This window comes from Rhea pennata, chromosome 1 (assembly GCF_028389875.1).
Source record: "Rhea pennata isolate bPtePen1 chromosome 1, bPtePen1.pri, whole genome shotgun sequence".
Lineage (NCBI taxonomy): Eukaryota > Metazoa > Chordata > Aves > Rheiformes > Rheidae > Rhea > Rhea pennata.
The window spans coordinates 27,834,924-27,858,118 of record NC_084663.1 but is presented as its reverse complement, the minus strand read 5'-3'; the positions used below and the strand labels follow the sequence as shown (position 1 = coordinate 27,858,118).

Sequence of the window (23,195 nt, the reverse complement as noted above, 5' to 3'; positions counted from 1 at the left end):
AATTAAATGAAGTTAAACAGAAAATATTGATAAGGGGCTTATAAAGAAAGCTGGAAAGAATTACATGACAAATACAGCACCTTTAACATAATTGTTCACATGTATGTGACAGGTATGAACACCAAGAAATAAACACTGATTATAAGAGGAAAATAAGTTATCCCTGTAATTACAGTGATATTAAGAATATTGGGTAAAACATCATAACTATTCTTCATAGAGACTATGAAGCGATAGGGATATATTGTCCCAAAGAAAGTGGTATAATTCCCATTATTTGATTCATTTAAACTGAGACTTGGCAAAGCATTAGTGAAGTTACTGCACAGTAGGTCATGATCCTGTATTGGCAGGGGATGGACAAAATGACCTAGAAGGTCTTTTTCCTTTCAAACTTCTTTGATTCTAAAAAGCTGTAAGTCAGATGCTTCCATCATTTGTCTTCATGATCAGCAGAGCTCAGAGTCACCACAGGGAGACCTGTAAGGGTGAGGGTGAATGTAGACTTGGCTAATAAAATATCAGAAGCCTATAACAGTTAAGAAATACTTTCTCTTTTATCATTATAAGTATATATGGCTTCTTTTCAGGGTTCAGTGTGAATAACTGCACAAAAAACTGAATTTTAAGACATTGAAAGGCAAAATAAGTGTAGAGGTCACTATTGTAGAGGGATGAGGTTGGAGTAGGAGCGAAAGAAAATATAGAGTCCCCTACCATCAACTTTGAAAATCCAGGTCTCAGAGGCAGGGCAGTAACAGAATTTCATATACAAACATTTTTTTCTTGATTACTGTTCACATAGAAAAAAGGTTTTGGAGAAAAAGTCCTAACTGAAGCCTCATTGCTATGCAGCTATGCTATTCCAAGTCCTTATAACAATGTAAAGGGGGATATAGTTGTCAAGGCTTTCGCTAAATAGCTTTTGCTATTCTACAAATCTTTTAAACTTCTTTGAAGGAGTCACTGAGCATGTGAACAAACTGGAGTCAGCCAACACATGTCCCTGGGACTTCCAAAAGGCCTTTAGGAAGTTCCCTCACCAAAGATGCCTAAGGAGGACTATGTTGCAGAATGAGAGCGCCTCACTATCTGAGTGAAAACCAAGAAACAAGGAGTAGGGGTAAATGGTCGGTTTTCTCAATGAAGGAAGTTATTAGCAAAAATCCAGAGGCATTATTTGATGCTTCAAGAGTTCATAAATAGTCTGTAAAATGGTGGAGAGGGAAGTAAAAAAATTTACACCTTATTGATAGTAGTGTATCTAGTGATCTTATGCTATTGACTGAACAGTTACGAAATGCAGATGAAATTCAATGTCAGCAAAAATAGCATGAATTATTTGAGATGTATTAGACTGTATTTGCAATTCTAACTGTATATATCATCAGCAGAGGCTCTTAGGGAACTAGCTGCTATGTTTTAGGAAAGGAGTCTTGAAGCTAAAAGAGATAGTTTTATAAAATGGCCAGCTCAATGATCAGTAGCAGTCAAATAAGCAGATAGAATATTAGGAATATATTAGCACAGAAAACAGTTTTGTCATGAATTACATTCACAGCATACCTATATCTCAAATACTATGTGTAGTTCTTGTCTATCTGTGTAAAAAGAACATAATAGAAATGGAAAAGGTGTTAAAAATAGTAAAAATGGTAGGTTAAAGAATCTTGACTTCTTCATGGGAACCAAATAGCCAGGCAAGATTCTCTACCCTGGAGAAAAGACACCTCAGGCAAGACGATACAGTTACTTGAAAAAAATGCATGTGTTGCAGAAAGAAGGCTTCATACTTTCACAAGGTAAGCAATAGCAACATCATGTCCGTGATTACATGACCACATGAGAAGTTCAGAACAAATAAAAGGAATTTTTTTTCACTTACGTGCAGTTGAACTGCGGTGCTTTTTTGTCAGAGGATTGTATAGGAAAAGTTACATAGGTTCAAAAAGTCACTAGGCTAATTATTGGAAAACATAAAGGACTATTAATTACTAAGATACTATATCTCAGGAATGGCATAGGAATTAGCTGAGCTGCAGATTCCTTGAAGTTACTGTATTTTTCTAGAGAAAATAGAGATCTCCTTGAACTCTTTACTAGGCCTGTACTACTGCCAGCCTCTGGGGACTGGGTATTGAGCCAAATAGACTTGGTGTCATCCACTATTATGGATAAAATTATTACAATCTTACGAGGAAACAAAGAGCATCTCTGGGGAAACTAGATTGTTTCCTGGGAACATACTGGTACATCATCAATATTTTTTCACATCCAACCCGTTGCAGCAGAACAGCCTTACAAAAAGTGTTCACATATCCTAATAGCTACAAAAACCTCTTTGGGCATCCAACTGCAATAATTTAATCAAACTTTAATGTGACCACTAGAACAAGAAAATAATTTAGTTTCCTTTCCAGAATGAACTTTTGTTTCCAATCTGTAGATCCTTAGCAAGCAATGCAACTCCTTCATTCTCTGTGTCTTAAAAAAGAGCACAAACCAGGAGAGAACTGGCCTTGACACAGCTTTCAAAGGCCAGTAAAATCTTTGTACAAGAATCACTGAAGCAAAGAGAGAAGGTTAAAAATAAAAATGTTTCTTGACTTGTGACATAAATGGTTAGCATCCATACTACTCCTCATCCCAAAATGTTGCCTAGAATTCAAAATAAGATTTTTAAAAAACAAAGATGCAAGTCAAATTTAACGTATAGACTATATAAGGGGGAAAAACGCACCATGCCTTGTAAAAATAGCTTTTTACAAGCTTTTTAGTGGCATTAGGAAAACACACTCTCACTAGCACCATGCTAATACTAACATATTTATTCCTCACTGTTCCTCCTTAGAGGTAGGAATAATGATGATGATGCTCACTTTACCTATTAATGGGCAGAATGAATAAGGCTTTTGTGCGCTTTTTGGAAGGAGAGCGCATCCTAAGTTCAAAGTGGAATCAATGGAAACACTGGGAGCTCTGCTTTAGCATGCAGAATCTCATAAAATCAAATTCTGTGTGTCTTGGGTTGGGTTTCATGAGCAGTCTGATAAAACAAGAAATACAGCTCAGATTTCTTCATTGTAAGACTGATGAACATCTAAGTCTCATCTTCTCCCTCAAAACTGACTTTTTTTCTAGAATGACAGCAACAATCAAGAAAACAAACAGAAAGAAAATACCTCAGAAGATGATAGGCATTACAGCTCAAGAGAAATTTTCCCAAAATTTTGAGGGGAGAAGGTGAGGGGAATACAGCAGCAGTGACATTTATGTTGAGGAGAGTGATCTCAGCAGAAATTTATAACCTTATTGAAACCTTTGTCGTTGTGTCTTAATAGTAACATGACTTGTGACATAACACAATATAAATAGCCTATGCTGCTCTTGTTTTGAATGACGTTGTTGTCTTTCCTCTGTTTTATTATGTGAGGATATGCAAGCACACTCAGGCAAACATGTGAACAATGTCTCCCCCACAAGCTAAACAGCAACGTTTTACCATATAGACTCCATTTATTACCTGACATGATCTTGTAGTAAAATTATAAAGAGGATGTTTCAAAAGAAGTCTTCAAAGGAATGTTTCTATAGCAGAGGTCCTGCTGACTTTCAGGAGAGTACATGCTCCTAAGTCAGTAAGAGATATTAAAAATTCCACCTTAGTGTCTCTACCTACTTTCAGTACCAACAGCATGTTCAGTATTACATGGCAGTACATCCCAAGAACTTATTGGAAGGAATATCTGAACAAAATAATAGATACTGGGGATTATAATTGTAGCTAACTATAGTTAATGGAGATCCGGAAAGCACTACTTCTGAATGCCCTCAGCTCTCAGGGGATGAAAAGCTCCAGGGCTGAAAAGTGCTTTCAACCTGTCGGGAGAAGCTTCAGCTATTAGAGTGTTTGTCCCCTCAACCGTTGATATTAATTCATTTCCAGTTGACTAGAAAAAATATTTTTCAGTCTTTAAATCAATGCCCTTTTAAAATCAAAGCCTTTTTAAAACTCTTAGCTTAAAAACATGATAAACTTTGAACATTTGTTTCTTTTCTGATCTTCCCTACTTTCTTCAACTGTTTGTCTATATATTTTGGAAATTCTATGAGCAAATTCTAGTTTTCCGATCATTTCATGAATTACCTGCTGATGTCTTACAGACCACCAAGGATCCACGGTTCATAACTGAGAACCGTTGCCTCACATTAACCAGCACTGGAAAAAAGATGGCACACAGCCAATTAGGATTTTAAAATACTGACTAATATTGTTAATTTTGTTAATGAAAACATTAGGGAATCTGAATATTATCTATAGACATCTCTTTAAAATATTGTAGCTGTTGTAAATGATCAGTCTGCATCTCATTATTAAATATGTACTTTTTACTTGTATCTTTTCAATCTGGGAGGAATCTGTTTTTCTACTAAGACTTAAATTTCTCACCCATGGAGCCAAAACCAAATCTCATCATTGACAGGATAATACCAATTATCCTCTCTGAAGACCGCTAGGGGGCAAGATCATCACATCCAGCAGTTTCATTTCAGCCCTCTGGAAAGCCTTCCTCAGTGCTGTTCTGCAGGAAGCAAATTACATCAACAATCTAGCAGTTCAGAAATGAAAGATGCAGTTGTTTAATTTAGTTTATTATTTTCTTCCATTCATATAATTGACTAATCAATACAGCTAGGTATGTTTGAAAATATAAAAGCATACATATTAACAATATAACCTAAAAGGATACATGTTTAGAGAACTGTATAAAATAAATCAGTGCTCCCCACCACCAACAATAAAGAAACAAACACATTCCTTTGATCAAGGCACTTGATATACTGTTAGGATGAGAGTGTCCTGCACAACCCAAGAAGATGGAAAAAGTAACCATTCTTTCCTGTTTTGTGTCCACATCACACAGTCCCTGGTTCAGCAGAGTGGCAAGATTAGTTTGTATTAAATTTCTAGGACTGTATATGACTTAGAGGCTCCAGACAGTCATCTCCTTCTTGGTTCCCACAGGTTAGCTGACAAGATATCCCACTTTTTTTGATACTCAGCATACCTTCTCCTGACCAAAACTAGGCTGCATTGCAAGAAATTCTGATTTTAGAACCTGCTTTGGACCTGCTTAAACACCAAAACACACAAAGTGTGACATGTCCAACTCTCCCAAGGACAGACACCGGGCACATCTGCACTGAAATGCCCAGACTAGCACAGACTCGTGTCATTAAGATCAAAAGATGCAATGCAAGGTACCCACTTCCATCCAGAAGCAATGTTGTGGATAATGTGTGGATAATTTATCTTCAGATAAATAGAGAACAAATTGAAGTTTCACGGAACCTCTAATGAAAATTCACTGCTTCCAGTGTCCAAACTGCTAAGTTTGACTCTAAGCTTGGCTCTTTAGATCCCCTTTTTTTTTGATCTTGCATTCTGAAGAATCAAAAATGTTCTTTTTGTAAGGGAAAATGAGGTGAGATTCTATTGTGTTCACTTGGCTTGAGGAAATGAGGCATGAAGAAAAACAGATAAGAGCATAATACTAAGAAAAGTCTTAATTGTACATACAATCACAACACGTTAGAGCTGCATCTCTGAATGCAAATGGTTGCATACGGTTGATATTTAGACCAAAGCATTAAACCTCTTAACAACAAATACTGAGGGAGAAAAGGAAAAGGATGTAACATAGTTTGGGAACCAGATGCTGAGAAATCTGTAATAAGGCATGCAGCAGAGCTACTATCAGAAGCATACTTGCTACATATCAAATAAGATGAAGAGCATAAAAATTCCTCCAGCAAACAGCCTAAACTACACAGTGTGAATACCTGCTGGCCAATTTTAATTTTCTGTCATTTCTCAACTTTTCAGTAGCTGGCTTTCCTATTTTTATGTTCTACTCCATTTCCCTGTCTCTGTACCAAGGGGAGCCCTGGAAATGAAGCTGCAGCATCTCTTTGATCTTGTTTTTGTTGCCTCCAGCAGGCAAAAGTTCAGCTTCACAAAAATTGTTCCTTAGTCTCTGCAGCTGTGCACTGCACCAAAGCTCGAAGGGATGCAAGAATTTTGGTGTTACAGTTTAACAAACCCCAAGAGATTATGCGCAATCTACAAATACCAAATCTAATAATCTGGAAATTTTTGCTTTTTTAGACAGACAACAACTTTCTGATCCTCAATAGCTTACTGGGCAAATATGAAGCCCACCTCCACTCCACCTCATGGAATAACAATAGTTTTTGAAGAAGGTAGCTATATACAAGTTTAATGTTGACAAAAGGGTATGTTTTCTGTAACTTTTTGGAAATCAAGAAATGATGGAGATATTTCTACTGAAATTTTCACACACACACAGAAATTAGCTTGGGACAATGTTCAGAAATGAGAATATCTGAACACAAACAGTTATTATTTCAAAAACAACCACATGGTTAAAAATTTCAGACAATTCAAACAACATATGTTGCTAACAACTTCACCAGAGTACACAGATATTTTTTAAATATATCATTTAATCCCACTCAAGTCTGTAATTGGGCAATTGCTATCAGAAAAATCATGCTATTTCCTCCTGTATACTTTTATTTCATTTGTATTCTAATGTAACAGCTTCAAACACTGAGCATAAAATCACTCTCTGAAGGCACCATATCCAGACAAGTATTTTTATTTGTGATGTCTCCCTTGCTCACTTGGAATCTCTTCTCCCTCGCGGCTTGTGCTAGTATGACAAAAGAGGTAGATGGATGGTGTTTCAGGGCTGGGTATGTTACTGAGCAAATGCAAATACGCACTTCTTGCCTTCTAAGCTCACTTCTTAGGCCACTTGAGTCTCATAATTTTACTCTGTTTTGTGATGTTGGAAAAATGACATAAACAATTTTGCAGCCTCCTTACTAGACAGTTGTAATATCTGCATGAATTGCTAAACTTTAACCAGGACAAGATTATCAATACAATTTTGCAAATAAAGCAAAACGCTTTAGAGGGGAAAAAATGGTGATGGCTTTCCTCTAGTTACATATACTTCACTTTTGCCTTAAGATAATACTTTTCAGCTCTGGAAAGTCATGGCACCCAGGTAGAGAAGCATCTCCTTAAGTAACTAAAAAGATTTTGGGGTTGTGGTTACTCTACACAGTTTCTTGTTACTTGTATGCAAAACTCAGACAGTGAACAAGTGAACATGTGCAGAGTACACACCCTGATTTTAAAACTAGGATATGTGACTGCCAGAGTGAGAGAAAGAGATAACAGGAAAATATCTGAACTTTTATTTATTGCAGGTAGGTCAGGTGTCCTGCAGCAGATTTGTCCAAAAGGAATATAAACAAGTGTCACCCAGCTTGGGCTACTGAGTGATGTTAATGCAGTTTGTGCATGGCACCAGGCAGCAGGACTCTCTCAGCTGCCCAGCAATCAGCAAGTGAGACTGAAAATTCTGGAGAAGCGGATCAAAGCTTCTGTCTACCCATAGTTATAACCATTTAAATGAGTCTGAAGATCAGGATTTTAAATCTTAGTGATGAGGCTTTAATAAACGCCATCACTGATGCATAGATACTACATTTAAGCTACCAGTCTAAGTATGAAATTGGCAGCATCAGGCTAATAACATCAGTTATGAGGATCTTGTACATTCTTTATATGTCTCACTATTTGCCCTCCCTCTGGGTCTTTCTCTTCTCTCTTATCATTATTCTCCCCAAGTGATACAAGTGATAATCTTTCAGTCCTGACCTGACAGGAATAACAGGCCAATACTTTCTGCCCACATAGTTCCCCTCTTGCTCTTCTTCTGGAATATAGTTTATTTTCCCAAGACTGCCACAAAATGGAAGTTTGGCCTCCTAAATTACTGGATATTACGATAGACTAGAAGGCCATTTACTTTCACATACCAGGGCCCCTTCAAGCACAGTGCTGCCCTTGCCTCACTGCACTTTGACTGTCTATTAGGTTGCTACTATTAGATTTCTGAAAGATTTTCTCTGCTTCTCTTTCACCTTCCAGTCTTTGACCATAAACCTGCAGGGTTGCATTGAAGGAATACATAGAGGGTCCCAAGAAAAAGTGGAATTACCCTGGAGAGAAGACTATAAACTCCACCCTGCGGCTATCCACTGAGGGAAGCAGAGCTCAGCTCTGCTGCTTTGGCATGATAGAAACGTGGAGCCTAAAGAGGTGGTAGATTACATGTACATGCTTTACTAAAAACACACAGCAAAGTTCCAATAGAACAAATTGAACAAAATTCCAATAGAACAAATTGAACAAAATTGAACAATAGAACAAAATTCCAATAGAACAAATGAGGTCACTAAGGCCTCAAGACTTTTTCCGTACTGACTACAGTTACTACTTCTTACAAAATGCTACAAATGCTATAAATAAATGCTAGAAATGATCTCTATGACTTATATGCAAAGCCCTGCCCTCTAAGAGAGTTGCACACATACATATCTATATATATATACACAAAGCCATGGTATTATTTGCACATATACTGTGTATCCATATGATTTATGGATATATGAGTCAGTATTACCAACACTAACACAAGCCTAATACAAAACAGCCCAAGTTATGTATTGTAACAGCTTTTTACAGAGAACAGCCTCACTGTGCAATAAGTTAGGAAGTGAAAAATCTCAGTGATGTATGCTGTTGCAATAGTAGTATCTAATCAGTTAAGCTGGATTTTGGTTATTTCTGCTCTTCATACTAAAACTACCATGTGACCTGTGGTGATTACAATGAAGACCAATCTTAGGTTTATGTTTCATTCAGAAAAGAACTCAGTGCCATGCAATGTTTCATAGCTGCCTGTGGTAACGTGGTGCTTTCTTAACGTAGGGATGAACTAAACCATTTGCTAAATCACTCCCATGACTTCCTACAACATCTAGACTGCCCTTCTGCATGTCTTGCTTACACTTACGAAATACCTTTTGTTAGTCCTGACAAGATCAAAAACCATGTGTGGCAGAGTAATGCAAATGTTATTTTATGCCGTGCAAAGTAGTTCTTGTTATGTCTGCTAATTAAGCAGAGTTCAGTGATAGTTAATTGGCATGAATTGTTTTCATCGAGTTAAAATTTTAAAGAACAGTCCAACAAAATGTGGAGTACACTGCATTTAATCCAATAATAGTAAAACACACATGAAGAGTTATTTTGATACCAGTAGACATTTTCAGTGGTACCAGCTGACATTTAGAATGGAATTGTTGTAGGAAATGTTGTATTTAAAACATCCTGTTCTATCTGTCATTGAATTTTCTGTATAATTGATATTTTATACAGAATAATTTATAATAATTTTATAATTGATATTTTAACATTTCATACAAGTTATTTAAACACATGAATTTTGAAAAATATTTTTTAAAACTGTTAAACAAAATGCTTAGGTAGGTACGTACCTTAAGTCACTTGCCAAATGAAAGAGCACCAAATATTTTTGGAGAAAGTCTAAAAATGGACTCCAATTTCTATAATGTTTTAATTAAAAGACAAAATGTATATATAATGAAAAATAAGACCACGTTTTGATAGGTAGCAAACAATAGTAACAAAAATGAATGCTCAGCTAATAGTAATAATGTTAGTTATATGCACATACCATAACTTGAATGAAACTTTTTTGAGATTTTTATGTATTACCTTATTTTGAAGACACTTTACTGCCCTTCAACAAAGAACAATCAAATACCGCTTTGGGAATTTCCTGTGGGTTTTTTTGTTTCTTTTCTGTACCCCAAAAAAAAAGGTTTTGACAGAAGAGAGTATAAATTCTGGTCACAACAAACAAAAATATATATTTTACCTACAATACACTCATTTATTTTACGACTGTCTGTACTTTTTTTTCAAAGCTTAAATTTTATGTATCAAGGAGAGGTTTTGATTTTTCTTACATCAGTACAAGTCTGTTGTAGTCAGTAAAGTTATTCATTGGTTTTAATGGCATGTAATTTGGGAACATTGTGTAGTGTCTCATTTTATGACAGTTATATAAAAGTTTCTAAGAGATGCCCACATTTTGCTGTCAAAGGACCCTACATCATTTGTGCATTAAACAGAGAGTCATTGATACTCTAAAGCATACTTACTAATAAAACTGCTCCAGGATTTCTACATCACAGTTTATCCACTGAATCAAAGATTCTTTTCTCCTATCATGTTGATTCTCAAAACTTACACTTGTCATTACTGCCTGTAGATGTAGTTTGGGATAATTGAAAGCAAAATTCAGAATTTCAGAATCTCCTTTTCCTTCCTCTCTCTTTTTTAACATTTACTTTTCAATGCTTTGCTTACAGTACTGTAACAAATACTGCTACCATGCTGACTAAAAACTCTATGCATAACAGCTAATTGGCTATCTAAGGCATCTTCCTTCAGTGAGCAATGGTTATTGAATAGAATACAGTGGTATTCTTGGGAAGGAAAAAAGAGAAGAATAATGGGCACTAGAATGACAATACAAGAAGAGAAGAAATCTCAGATTAGCCCAAACTCCCAAGCCCTAATCACTGACAGAAGAATCTGGTAAATCAAGGAAAAAGACATCAATCCATTCAAACAGGATTAAAGGTTTAAACTGAAAACCAATAAACTTGTTAGTCTTTGTGGGAAAAATTTACACTGGGATTTTTTTTTAGAGGTAAAACAGACAATTACAATATTTCCAAATGGCTACTAAGCCACAAGTAAGTACCTCATGTGAAAGAGGAGAAAACTATACTACAGATAATAAAATAAATGTAAATGTTTAAGTGAACTGATTCATGGGAGGGTGTTTCAGGCTGCAATTACTTAGTAATCATTAATATTTACAGCTGTAAGATTAATGACATAAAAATAAATATTTATTATTAAAGTATATTTGGCAATCAGAACATGTCTTTGTTAACAAATACATACATAGATGTATGTTTATTTTGTAGACTTTCAATATTCAGGTTACGATTACTGCTTCAGATGGCAGATATTTGACAACCAGCACCCTTCATACACCCAAAAAAGCTCAATGAAACCTCTATGACAGATTACGGAAGAGAGTTACCAAATTCATTTTTCCCTTCATTTGGTAGAAAAGGAAGAATCGGGTGACATATAGTACAGTTCATATTATCCTTTCTTCTCTTAACATAGCAGTCATAATTTAAAAGAATATGAAATGAAAGAATTACAATGTAATTTCTGTGGCATGAACAATAGTCCATCTGAATGAGCTTTGTATCATTGTTACTGATGTTTTTCAAAATGAAATTTTATTACAACTATTCTAAAATAGAAGAAGACTGTTTTGTTATACATCTCTTTCTATTTTAATGAACAAATGACCAAGTCACTTTTCAGTCAAATTATTAACTATATCACCTGATTCATGATGCTTATTTGACATGCATTTTTATTTTCTCTTACTGCCAGAAAGCTTTGAAAAAGATGTTTAGATGTTATGATTTTGTTACCTATTTCTTTCACGAGTAATTGTTTTTTCAGGAGTAAAAGACACTACCATTTGCTAGTGACTGGCATTTTTCTAATTACAAGCAATCCTGAAGCCATTCCAGTTGTGAGATTTCTGCTAATGAGGCCCATAACTTAGAATAATTATTTGATTTACCAGTACCTTCTCTTTGCTAATGGTCTCTCTAAATATCCTCAAGGAAGCTTTCTTCAAATAACCACACTATAGTATACATCTTATTTATCAAATTTATAGTGGACTTCTTCAATTCTAGATAGCATATACAGTATACCACAAATTTAAATAATGACATTCTATGTGGGACTTGTTATTGGGCTGGGGATATTTGACCTAGAATGCCATTAGCTACTTTATACATTTTAAAATCACGTTTGAAATGCTGCAAAACTAAGATTGTAGTGAATTTAATTTCAAAGTAATTTTGGATGTCCTTTCAAACTGCATGTGGTAATCCTTGATTTTTGCACTGATGCTAAATGTTAATGAACAGAACCACAGTGTACCATTTCACCTAGAGCAATGAAAACATTAAAATCTCTTTAGAAGACTGAATAAAACTTTATTTTATAAATATAATCCTTGTTGAAGCTCTACCATTTCAGTGTACTTTTGAAATAAGGGCACACGGAAAATATGGAAGAGTTCCTTTGAGATAGCTAACTAAAGCTACAAAATGAGCACGGTACAGTATTTCCAAGGAACATGGTTCAAAAGTTGTACGATTACTACTAAGGTTGTTTTATTCTTTACCACATTTGGAACAGGAAGTCTGTGTTGTTCTTGAAGAATTCTGAAAAGCAATGTCACAGTCTGATGACCTCTTCTCCTCATTAAAACGTTCCCAAAGACAGCTCTCTGCATGATGTTTTGTAGCTTCAGCAGCCATGAACTAATTTGTACCTCTTATTTTGATCATGCACTGGTGAAAGAACCAAACAATATTTTTCTTTAAACACAGAGAGGTCTTTCAACAGCTCAGCATGCACTTCTACCCTCTTTTTAATCTTGGAGCACCTATTTATTTGCTCTTTTCACCACTAAATCTTCTTTGCTCCTTTCTGCCCCCCTGCAAAGCTGCTAGTTAAAATCTTCAGTGTTTTTTCTTCATAGGCTTAAACCATTAGAAGGGTATTACCATAAAAAGGGAGACAAGGACTTAGAGACACGGTGCATCAGAATTTGCATTTCTAATTTTTAATCCAATTAAACTAAAATAATATTTATTTAGCTACAACCTTTCTATAATGGGTATAAATTTACTAAAGCTGATGGAAAATTTTCTTCCTGGAGGAAATTAGTTATAGGTGTTCACTGCAATAACTGATTTGTTCTGCATACTGAATGTCTCCAGATTTTGCTTATAGATAATTAGTATTCAGCTAGTTGATGTGTTTATTTTGCATACCTTCTTTTTTTCTGTGAGCAATTCATTATGCAAGTCATATTTTTTGCTCTACATAGCAGATTCAGTGTATGTAAATTGTTAAAGGTGCTATAAGGGCATTAGATTTTAATGCCATAAGCATATACCTGGAAAAGAAGGCAGTGTGGGCTGACATTTTTGCATTACAAGTAAGTATGGTATTTTTTCAGACCACAACAGCTATTGAATAAAAAATGATATTTTTATTATATGTACTTCATTTTCAATCAATGAATTTTAATCAGTTTTTCTGTTTTTCTTTATTTTTTTTAGAAACCTATACATTTTGTATATCCAAACCAATCTAAGCACATTGAGAGCCTGGTTCTGTTCCCACCAATTCTGGTCCAAGAAATGAAGTCAACACATCTTTTACCCTCTCTCAGGCATTCTAAGTGAGCAGAGAGGACATGCAGGGATCTCTCAGAGAAAAACTGCTATATCTTGCCTTTCAAGAGGAGAAAAGCTTAGTATTCTGATTTATAAGTCCAGGGAAAGCTGCAAAGTGGGAAATCTCTCTTCCAGCAGAAATCTCCGAGCTCCTGTGCCATAGGTGGCCTCTTCCTGTGTTGAGCCACACCACACCTGTGCAGACCCCATTCTCTGTGGACATAAGCTGCTACCACTAGTGCTCTTTCAAAATAGCACTGAGTATGGACATCTGAAAATCCTCTCAGATATCCAGTGTTCCTGAGGAAAGTCTGCTACAAATCTGTTCTTGCTCTCCCATCCTGGCTATCTCTGTTTTCCAGAACTCTGGAGTTCAAGCTCTTCTGGGTACACATGGACTCTGAGAATGAGGCAAATGCCACAGAAACGGTATTCCCTGGATCCATAGTCCTTAAGGATGACTTGCATAAGCAGGTGGGAGAACTGAGGCTGAGGAAATAATTTATTCATTTCTTCAGTACTATACTGGATATTTTACAGAGGTATGAACACTGCATTATCAGGAGGAACTGAAGCCATGGGCAGTTATCCATACCTGGTTGCTGCTACATATAAGAGAAATATATGCAAAGAAATACATACAAAAAGAAATACCTGAATCTCGGATACAGTTTTCCAGTCTAGAAGATACTTTTTTGAATTTCATTCTGATTTCCTGGGCTACAGTGAGTTGTTTAAAAGGTCGCAATAGATGAAAGAAACAAACAAACAAGGTTGTCACAGTCAATTTTTGCATTAAGTATCCTAAGTTTGTAAGAAAACTTTATAGCATATATTATAAGATAAACAGACACATAAATGCCAATTATATTTTCTGTACTCCAAATATGCAGGCAGAATTACATTCACAACTTCCCTACTTGTTTTATAAAATCTTATATACACATATGAATCAGTGAATGGTCATCTAGAGTCCTCTCAGGCCAATCATATCTTCTTCTGTTTCTCTGCACAGGAAACAATGTCTTTTCCACTCTTGTTTTAAGTGAAATTAGTGTTCATCTACCATATTCCTTAAGAGATAATTGCATATTATAATATGACCCCTCCTACCCTAACATGAATAAACAACTTTGTTAGAGGATACATTTTCTGTACTTAACTTTGACTGGATATATGATTTCTAATGAGGAGGAGCAAGATCATTAGGCTGGATTTTAGTATTATATTTGCTGTTTTATATTTAAAATCAAGATTGATATTAAGAATATTGCTTACAATAAAGTGAAATCTAAACAAGAGAGATTCTTGTTCATGGATCTCTAACTGACATGAACATGGGCTATGTATCACTAGACTGGCCTCCCTGTCACAGCCTGGCAGCCCTTGTTATGGCATTTTTTTGGAGCAAGGAACCTCCTTGGTAGAAAAGGATTAGTTTAGGAAACGTTCAAAAAAATTGGACATAAACAAGTCCATGGAACCTGATGAGATGACATTTCAATGCCACTCTTGAAGCTCTTTGAAAGATCATGATAATCAGGAGAAGTTCCTGAGGACTGGAAGACTGTCTATCCCAGCTTTAGAAATGCTTTCAGCACTGTCACATCTAACATCCCCACAGACAAATGGGAAAAGCAGGCACTAGACAAGTGGACAGTGAGAAGTACTGAAAACTGGCTGAGATGCTGGATTCAAAAGGTTGTGATCAGCAGCACAAAGTTTGGCTGAACTAATTAGGCCAGTCCCTAGGGGTCTCCTCCAGCGCTCAAGACTGGGACCAATACTGATTAAGTCTTCATTAATGACTGCAAAAATGAGACAGAGGGACATCCTCAGCAGGTCTGCAGATGGTACAAAACTGGGAGGAATAGTTGCTATCCCAGGTGGCCATGCTGCTATTCAAAGGGACCTGGACAGGCTGCAGCAATGGGCAAACAGGAATCTCACAAAGGTCACCAAAGGGAAAGGCCAGGTCCTGCACCTGGGGACAAACAACCCTATGCATGAGTCCAGGCTGGGAGCCAGCTAGCTGGAAAGCGGCTTTGCAGAGGAGGACCTGGGGGTCCTGGTGGACAGCAAGTTGGACATGAGGCAGCACTTTGCCCTTGTGGCAAAGGCGGGCAACAGCCTCGTGGGCTGCACTAAGAACAGCGTTGCCAGTGGGACAAGGGAAGGGATCCTTCCCCTCTCCTCAGCACTGGGGAGGCTACAGTTGGAGTGCTGGGCCCAGGACTGGTTTCCCAGAGCCAGAGAGAGAGACATGGACCTACCGGAGCACATGCAGTGAAGAGCCATGAAGATGTCTAGGGGCTTGGAGCACCTGCCCTGCAGGGAGAGGCTGCAAGAGCTGGGCCTGCTCTGCCTGGAGATGAGATGGCTCTGGAGATATCTTATTATTGTGCATAAAGGCAGTAAGAAAGACGGAGGCAGATTCTTCTCAGTGATGTCTGGTGAGAGGACAATGGGCACAAACTAAAACAGGAAATTCCACTTAAACATATAGAAATGCTTATGTTATTGTGAGGGTGATCAGATGCTGGAAGAGGTTGCCCAGAGTAGCTGTGGACATTTCATGCCTGAAGATATTCACTCCATAACTGCATATGGCGCTGAGCAACTTGCTTCAGTTGACCTTGCTTTGAGCAGGGAGGATTGGAATGGATGATCTCCAGAGGTACCTTCTAATCTCAACCACTGTGATTTTTCATTGCAAATGAGTCAAAGTTACTATGATGACCAGCTTTAGGTGCAATGATAAATATTTTCAATTAGCTTCCAGATCATGGAATTAACCCTGGGAGGGCCTGTAGCTGGTAGGTCTTTAGCTTTGTTGTTTGTGTTAGAACTATTTACCAGAAGGAGAGAGAGTATTTTCCATCATAAAAACAAAGCTATTATCTCCTTCACTGTTGGGAGGGGTGATTTCAGAGGACTGGCATGGCTTGCTCATAACCAGGGTAATTGAATACACCACTTTGTTAGAGAAATAAATCAATATTATGAAGCAGAATTTCTGTACCTCTGCTCACAGCTAAAGAGAGCCTATTGAAGTGATAAGAGGCTGGAATTTTGAAAGAAAAAGATAAGTTAAACTGTTCTATTGGTGAATTACCTTGTCTCCATCTCCCAGGATCTGGTGCTTACATCACAACCTGTGTTTATTCCATAATCTCTTGGCTGATTAATACCAGTTATCTCTACATTTAACGTAGGAATTCTCATCTGGACTGTGTAAGATTCCAACTATTAAAGAAGATATTTTGATAACTGCTCAAGAAATTTTCCAGCTTTACTAAGCTTCAAACTTGTAAACATTTTATTTGGAAAAAAAAAGTAGATAAGAGTATGAGATAGCAGAGAAAGTTTCTGAAGTCTTCTGATTCTCTAGTTATTGAATGTGAGACAGAAACTGCCTCAGTTTCACTAAGCAGCTGTCAATGACTACTATGTAATGGTCATATCTCCACATTACTTCCTCTAACCATTGGGATAAAGGAGTACACTTTGTTTGTGAAAGACAGGCCCAGTGACAAAGGAGAAAATGCTATACCATGCGCCAGAAACAGAGATCCTTGCCCAGAAGTGCCAGAAGAGGTGAGAGGCAAATTTATTCAGCATCTCAAGGAAAAAGTAAAAAGGAAAAAACAAAAGTTATGTCATGATAGAGACCTAACATAAATCACCTAATCAGAAGGACATACAAAAGACAGCTATTTTGGGGCAAGACTTGTCATAAGAGGAGGCACACCTATGTGCTGGAAAATAATACATCAGGATGCAGTAAGTCCAGCAAATTTTCAGGACATGTTAGGGACAACTTTATTTTAAGAAGATGGAAGAAGCTACTGAGAAACTTACAGCTGTTTTAGAACTAGTTCTGACTAATAGGGAGGGTCTGGCTGAGAAGCTGAAGGTAGAAGGTAATTTCGGTAAAAGTGATTACAAAACTATAGAGTTCACAAATCTAAAGAGAAGGAGGAATGAGAGCAGCAGAATAAGGACAATAGAGTTCAAAAAAGCAGACTTCATCAAACTCAGGGAACTGGAAGGTAGGGTCTCTTGGGATGATATTCTAAGGAAAAAAGGAGTGCAAGAGAGTTTGCAGTTACTGAAAGGGACTATATTTAAGATACAATGGCAGACTGTCATGATGCAAGGAAAAGATAGGAAGCATAGTAAGACACCAATGTGGCTCCATCAGAAGCTTTTTCAGGGCCAGGGAAATAAAAAGGAAAGCATATCAATATCAATATCAATATCAATATGAAAGCAGGAAATAGGACCTACAAGTATAGATGTAAAAGAATATACAAAGGAATAAGATGCATATCTGCACCAAAGTGAAAATGAGCTTCAACTAAGAAGAAACATAAAATGCAACAAGAAAAATATTTTAGAAATTAGAAGAGGACAGGGGAAATAGCACTCTATTGCTCAACAGGGGAGAAGAGAAAACAGCAGATATATAGAAAAGCTGAAAAAGTCAGTATCATCTTTGTTTCAATGCTTACAGAATGTAAGTTTTGGTGAGATACTTAATGTACACTACTCTAATAAGGCTATCAACACTGTGTATATGTCATTCTCACTAGCAAAATAGACAAATACAGAGTATATATAGGTAAATATCATGAAATTGGTGTGCAACTTGTCAGGGGAAAAAAGCACTCAGGAGACAGTTATCAAAAATTATCTGTCCAGCTGTCACAACATTTCAAGTGACAGGCTGCAGAGGTCCATTCTTGGCTGTATTCAATATGTTCTTCAATGGCTTAGATGACTGAATAGAGAGTATACTTCTAACATTTGCAGAGAAGTTCAAACTCAAAGAGGTTGCAAAAGCTCAGTAGAATAGGATTAGAATTTTGAATAATGTTAATAAACTAAAGGCATGGCTTGCAATCAACCTGACGAAATTCAATAAAGGCTAAGTAAAGTGCTTAGGAAGAAAGATTCAAATGCATAAATACAACAAGGGAATAGCTGACTAGTCAAGAGTACGGAACAAAAGGATCTGGTATTTCAATGTGTCAGACACTTAATCTAAGTCAAGAATGTGACACTATGGCAAAAGGATACACATTCCAGGATGTATTATCAGGAGCATCATCTGCAAAACACTAGAATTATTCAACCCAGGAGAGATGTCATCTAAAGCACGGTGTCCACTTTGAGGCACTACTTTGTAATACAAAGATGGACCAACTGGAGACAATTCAGAGGATAATAAAACTGTAAGAGATTTAGAAAGTACGATCTGCAAGGAAATGTTAAAAGAATTGCACTGTTTTAATCCCAAAAAATAGAGAAGATTTGGAAGAAACTTTAGAATAGTCCTTCAATATATGAAAGGGTTTTATAGATAATATGACACCCACTACTCTTTATTCCCATTGAAAATTTGACAAAAGGTGAAAGGATTAAGATTTTCTATCAATAAAAACTTTGTAAGGATGAAGATAGTCAAGTGTTTGCTGCTTGGAAATTAATTAAGTATTGGCTGTCTGGAAAACTTCATTTGAGGTTTTTAAGAACAGATTTGATGAATAGAATCACAGGGCTGGAAGAAACACAAGACTTTAGCTAGCCCATCTCCCACCTCATCATCTTGCATTAGTAAATACCTTGGCACTACTATATTAAGATTTCCCTAGGCTTCTGCTTCATTCATTCTTCCACAAGATTGTTAGTCTCTGCAAAACCACTTTAGGACGTAAGAGGCAAAGGAATTTCCAGTAACAATGACCAGCCTTTTCAGATCAAGCAACTAAAATACTAGAAGAGAGAATTTTAAGGTACTTGAACAGTACAGAGTGGAGAAGAATAGTGGCTAGCTAGAAGAAGATACTAGGCTTCCTATCTTTTAAAGAATTAGAAGTTTCTGGGTACTCTTTTCAACAGTTGCAAGTAGCTTTCTAGGCAAGTAGGATTTTCTTTATTTTCATCTGTCCGAAATACATAGTTGGATGTCTCCCTGCCTTAAGAGTACTTTGCATTAGCAGAGTACTTGATCTGACAAATCTGTGATTGAGAAGTTTCTGGAGGTTTTGTCAAAATCCATGTCGACCAGAACTGGATTTTCATGTTGCAATACTCTAAAGTGCCACATGAACTATTTTCACACTATTTAGTTCAGAAAATCTTAACTTCTTTTTTATTACATAATCCATCCAAATTTGGACAGGGTACAGATCTTCTATAAGAGTCCAGTGTTTTAAATGGGACTTGGATTCTGCATCAATCCTTGGTAGTTTTTGTCTTTACTAGGTCTGGCTTTATGCGACTATGTGTCAGTTTGATATACCACTTCTAACATTTCTACTTTACATTTTCAGTTTTACAGTCACTGTCTTATCTTGAAGGTGATCAAATCCACCCTTACCCTGGGGCACACATTTCTCTTTTGCTCAGATATAAATAAAATGCTATTAACATATCACAAGGTAAATTCCTTCATTCCCCTCAATGAGTTGATTCACCACATGCTGAAATTGAGTCTAGAGGCCAATAACTTTTAAAGAGATCCGTTTCCATAGGGACAAATGCACCATGTAGCTTGTCTAAAATCTCATCAGTCCTAGGCTGAGAACTTAAAGCTTTCTATGCTCACAAAGACCTGGAAGTCTTGGGTACCAGTAATGCCAGCAGGGAAGGTCTGAGGACTGGTCAGATTTTTAACCTCTACTTTCAGAATGTCTTCAATTTCATGGACAGTTTCCCCATTAACTCCTAGAAGAGTTAGAAACAGAAAGTCTGACCTTGATCATCAGCCAGGAACAAACACGTGCTTATGGGATCGATACACAGTTTCTCCTTCCATTAAAGAGGTCAAGAAGGAAACAGCAGGAAAACAACCTCTGGTGCCTCTAGATCTAACAGTAGATGATCTTTTTTTCTAATCCAATGTGCAGACACCACTGAGACCAAATTATTTCCTGTTCAAACAGTTTCATCAGAATCACAATGTGAACTGTATCTATGTGTAATGTCTGAAAAACAAACAAAAAAAATATAAAGTTTAGCTTATTAAGCTGCTTCGAGACCCTAATGGATTTTCTCTCACTGGAGCAAGTATTGGACTTTAACACAGTGTGACTTGGGTATATGCAATATAATCTTCATAAATCTTACATATTTCTTCAGTTATGTTCACATTCTTATAGTTAACGCTCAAGAGCTCTGTAAGGTTTACCTTAAAGAACTCTCAGTCTTCTACCAGTAATTTCTCCTCAAGACTTTTACCTTTATAAAAATGCAGAATGCATAAGGGAGGAATTCTGGTGACATTCCCTGTAAATAAGCAGGAGATAAAGTAACAGTTTATCACAGTCCCATAGATTCAGACCCGAAAATTCTAATCCTATATTGAGTCTCTTCACTGACTGATCTTAGAGTATAACTCAATAGTCCCACATTTCATATTCTCATGTGTCTTTGGAAAGCAGTAGTCAGGGACTGTGAGAACCTGGCTAGTGTAACCCGTTGTGGGACAGAGGATTACCATGGTATTTATCTGGAGAGTGGAGCCACAGTTTTAGGAAATTAAGGTAAGAAATTTTATAATTTCTGACAAATAATTCTTTCTCAACCTAGCTGCCTTGCCATATTGTCTGATTCCTACCTTTTATAATAAATCTTGATAGGGAAGGCTTAGGGCTCGTGTACCTTTAATTTACTCTCCCTCTTTAACAGTAACTGTAGCCGTTATCATTCTTAACAACCACCTCAAAAATTCTTTGCTAAAATAAAAACTGTGGCACTATTTCCTATCTCTAAAGAGCCCTTGAAACACTGAGAAGAACATAGTGTAGGCTAAGTAGAATAGCTGGAAGTATGCCTCCGAGGAACTGCTGTCTGTTTCCTGGCTCTCTCAAGTTTCAGATCCAAAGTAACCGAGTTCTTTCATTAGGCAGTCGTTACACAAGCTACAGTTCTCAGCTTCTTTATGGAGGAACTGCCTGAAGTCCCGGCTTGAAACTCTGCTGCCGGGCTCGAGAATGTACCTATCTTTCACCAAGAGGAATGAGAGTCAATGTGTATCGGTAATATCCCGCCTCCCCCGGGGCCTCGGCGTAGCTCCATTTCACTGTAGTCCCACACCGTATGTTGCCACCTGCTAGCTCACACTTTCCAGTTTGCAATCTTGCTCAGGACTGCGTGGTGTTCTCTGGCTTTGTCTTCATAAATCGCTGTCAGCTGGGTCATCCGAATGATTTCCTATTAGCAGTGATCTGGTGTATTGTAAGTCTGCACAAACATACCTGTGTGGATGTGTTTGTATGTGAAGTGTGGTGTGCGTGTATAGATGAAGTGTGATAGATGAGAAGACAGCTACTGTGTGTATTAAATATTATTTGTTCTGTCTGCAATCATAATGGCAGGTCAGTAAGTTTGTTCTTATATATGCTTACAAATACGTTTCTAAACAGAATAGTGACAAGTGAGTAATTCACGAATCATCTATCATGTTGTATAAAATCCTTTGTTAACATTTATCAGGCAACCCTATTAAGAGACATTATAGAAGTATAACGAAAACATAATCTGTTGTGGGTGAGATTAACATAGCCTAATTTTTTAGTTTAATGTCAATTGGTATAACTTTCTGCATAAACCTAAATACACCATATCATGCAACCCTGATCCAAGGGCCAGTAGTGATGTGCAGAGCTTCCAGGACCATGGCTTCTTGAATCAAGGCCGTCACTGGGGGTGACAGGCCCAGTGCTAGGGCCAAACTGCACCTACAAATCTGTGAACACAGCACCAAAGCAAGCCAGAACTCAGAGGAGCTGATCCAGCCCTGCAAACGGGCAGCCCTGTAACACCATATTACCATTGCCATCAGCTTTGTACTGACTTCACAATGCTCAGGACTAAGGCTTGTCGGGCAGGCTTTGAAATTTTTTTGACCCGTCTGCACCTTGTTTTACTTCGTTTAGCTGTGACAGCAGTTTCTCTCATTGACTAGCTATCTATGGCTAATTTGTTTTACTTTCATTTGTCTTTGTGTGGTACAACTACAGTTTTATGTAAACAGTACTAACAAGCAGTTAGTCTATGTAGAATGAGATATTTATGACTTTAACACAATGATGCATGTAGAAAAATACAGGCTTGATATGAAAGCAGAGGCCTTGAGAAGTGGAAACCTAGGATGCATTGTAGAGGAGTACAGGCATGGGATGATAACAGACAGGGCACAGACTTGGACCTGGAGACCCCCACCCCACCCCACCTATGAACAACTCCCTAATGGTCAGTTTAAAAAAAAAATGTAGATCTGGAAAATTTGGACAAAAATCATTTTATGGGCAACAGAGAGAACAAACAAATATAACACCACCAGGGCACCATATATAGCAGATCTGTAGAGAAAGGTGTAAATGCATGCTAGCAAACTTGATCTGAGTGGGTCCTGGGGGGGGCGGGGGGGGGAGAGAAATCACCAATATGAACTTCATATTCCTCCCAGTGAAAGACTCCAGATGCTGACAGCTCGCTGTAACACCCCCACTACCAGCAACAGAGAGAAACCACCAACCTCAGGACACAGAGGAGCAGTGTGGAAGGGTGAGCATAATGCCAGAACAAGGGGCAGAAACTAAGAAGTATGTGTGTTACAGTATTACTATTACTGTGACTTTTTCTGTATATAAGTACTCTGTTTGCATTATTATTCTTTCTTTTTCTGTAATATTTAGATCTAGGAAAATGATGATTTTTTTAATTAGACTAGATTAGAATTAGATTAGAATTTGCATTTTACTAACAATAAATTCTTGGCTTTACTTACGTATGCTTCGCTTTACTTATATCTGGGCAAAGATGTGCATTCTTTGCTCATAAACAAGATTTTGAAC

The 23,195-nt window shown here is 37.1% G+C and overlaps 1 non-coding gene across 1 annotated transcript; it reads right to left on the bottom strand.

Moving 5' to 3' along the window:
• Positions 1-4,608: 4,608 nt before the first annotated feature.
• LOC134135779 (small nucleolar RNA Z266) lies at positions 4,609-4,699 on the bottom strand. The gene has a single exon (XR_009957366.1). It is a non-coding gene; the product is annotated as a small nucleolar RNA Z266 (small nucleolar RNA).
• Between the last annotated feature and the right edge of the window lie 18,496 nt (positions 4,700-23,195).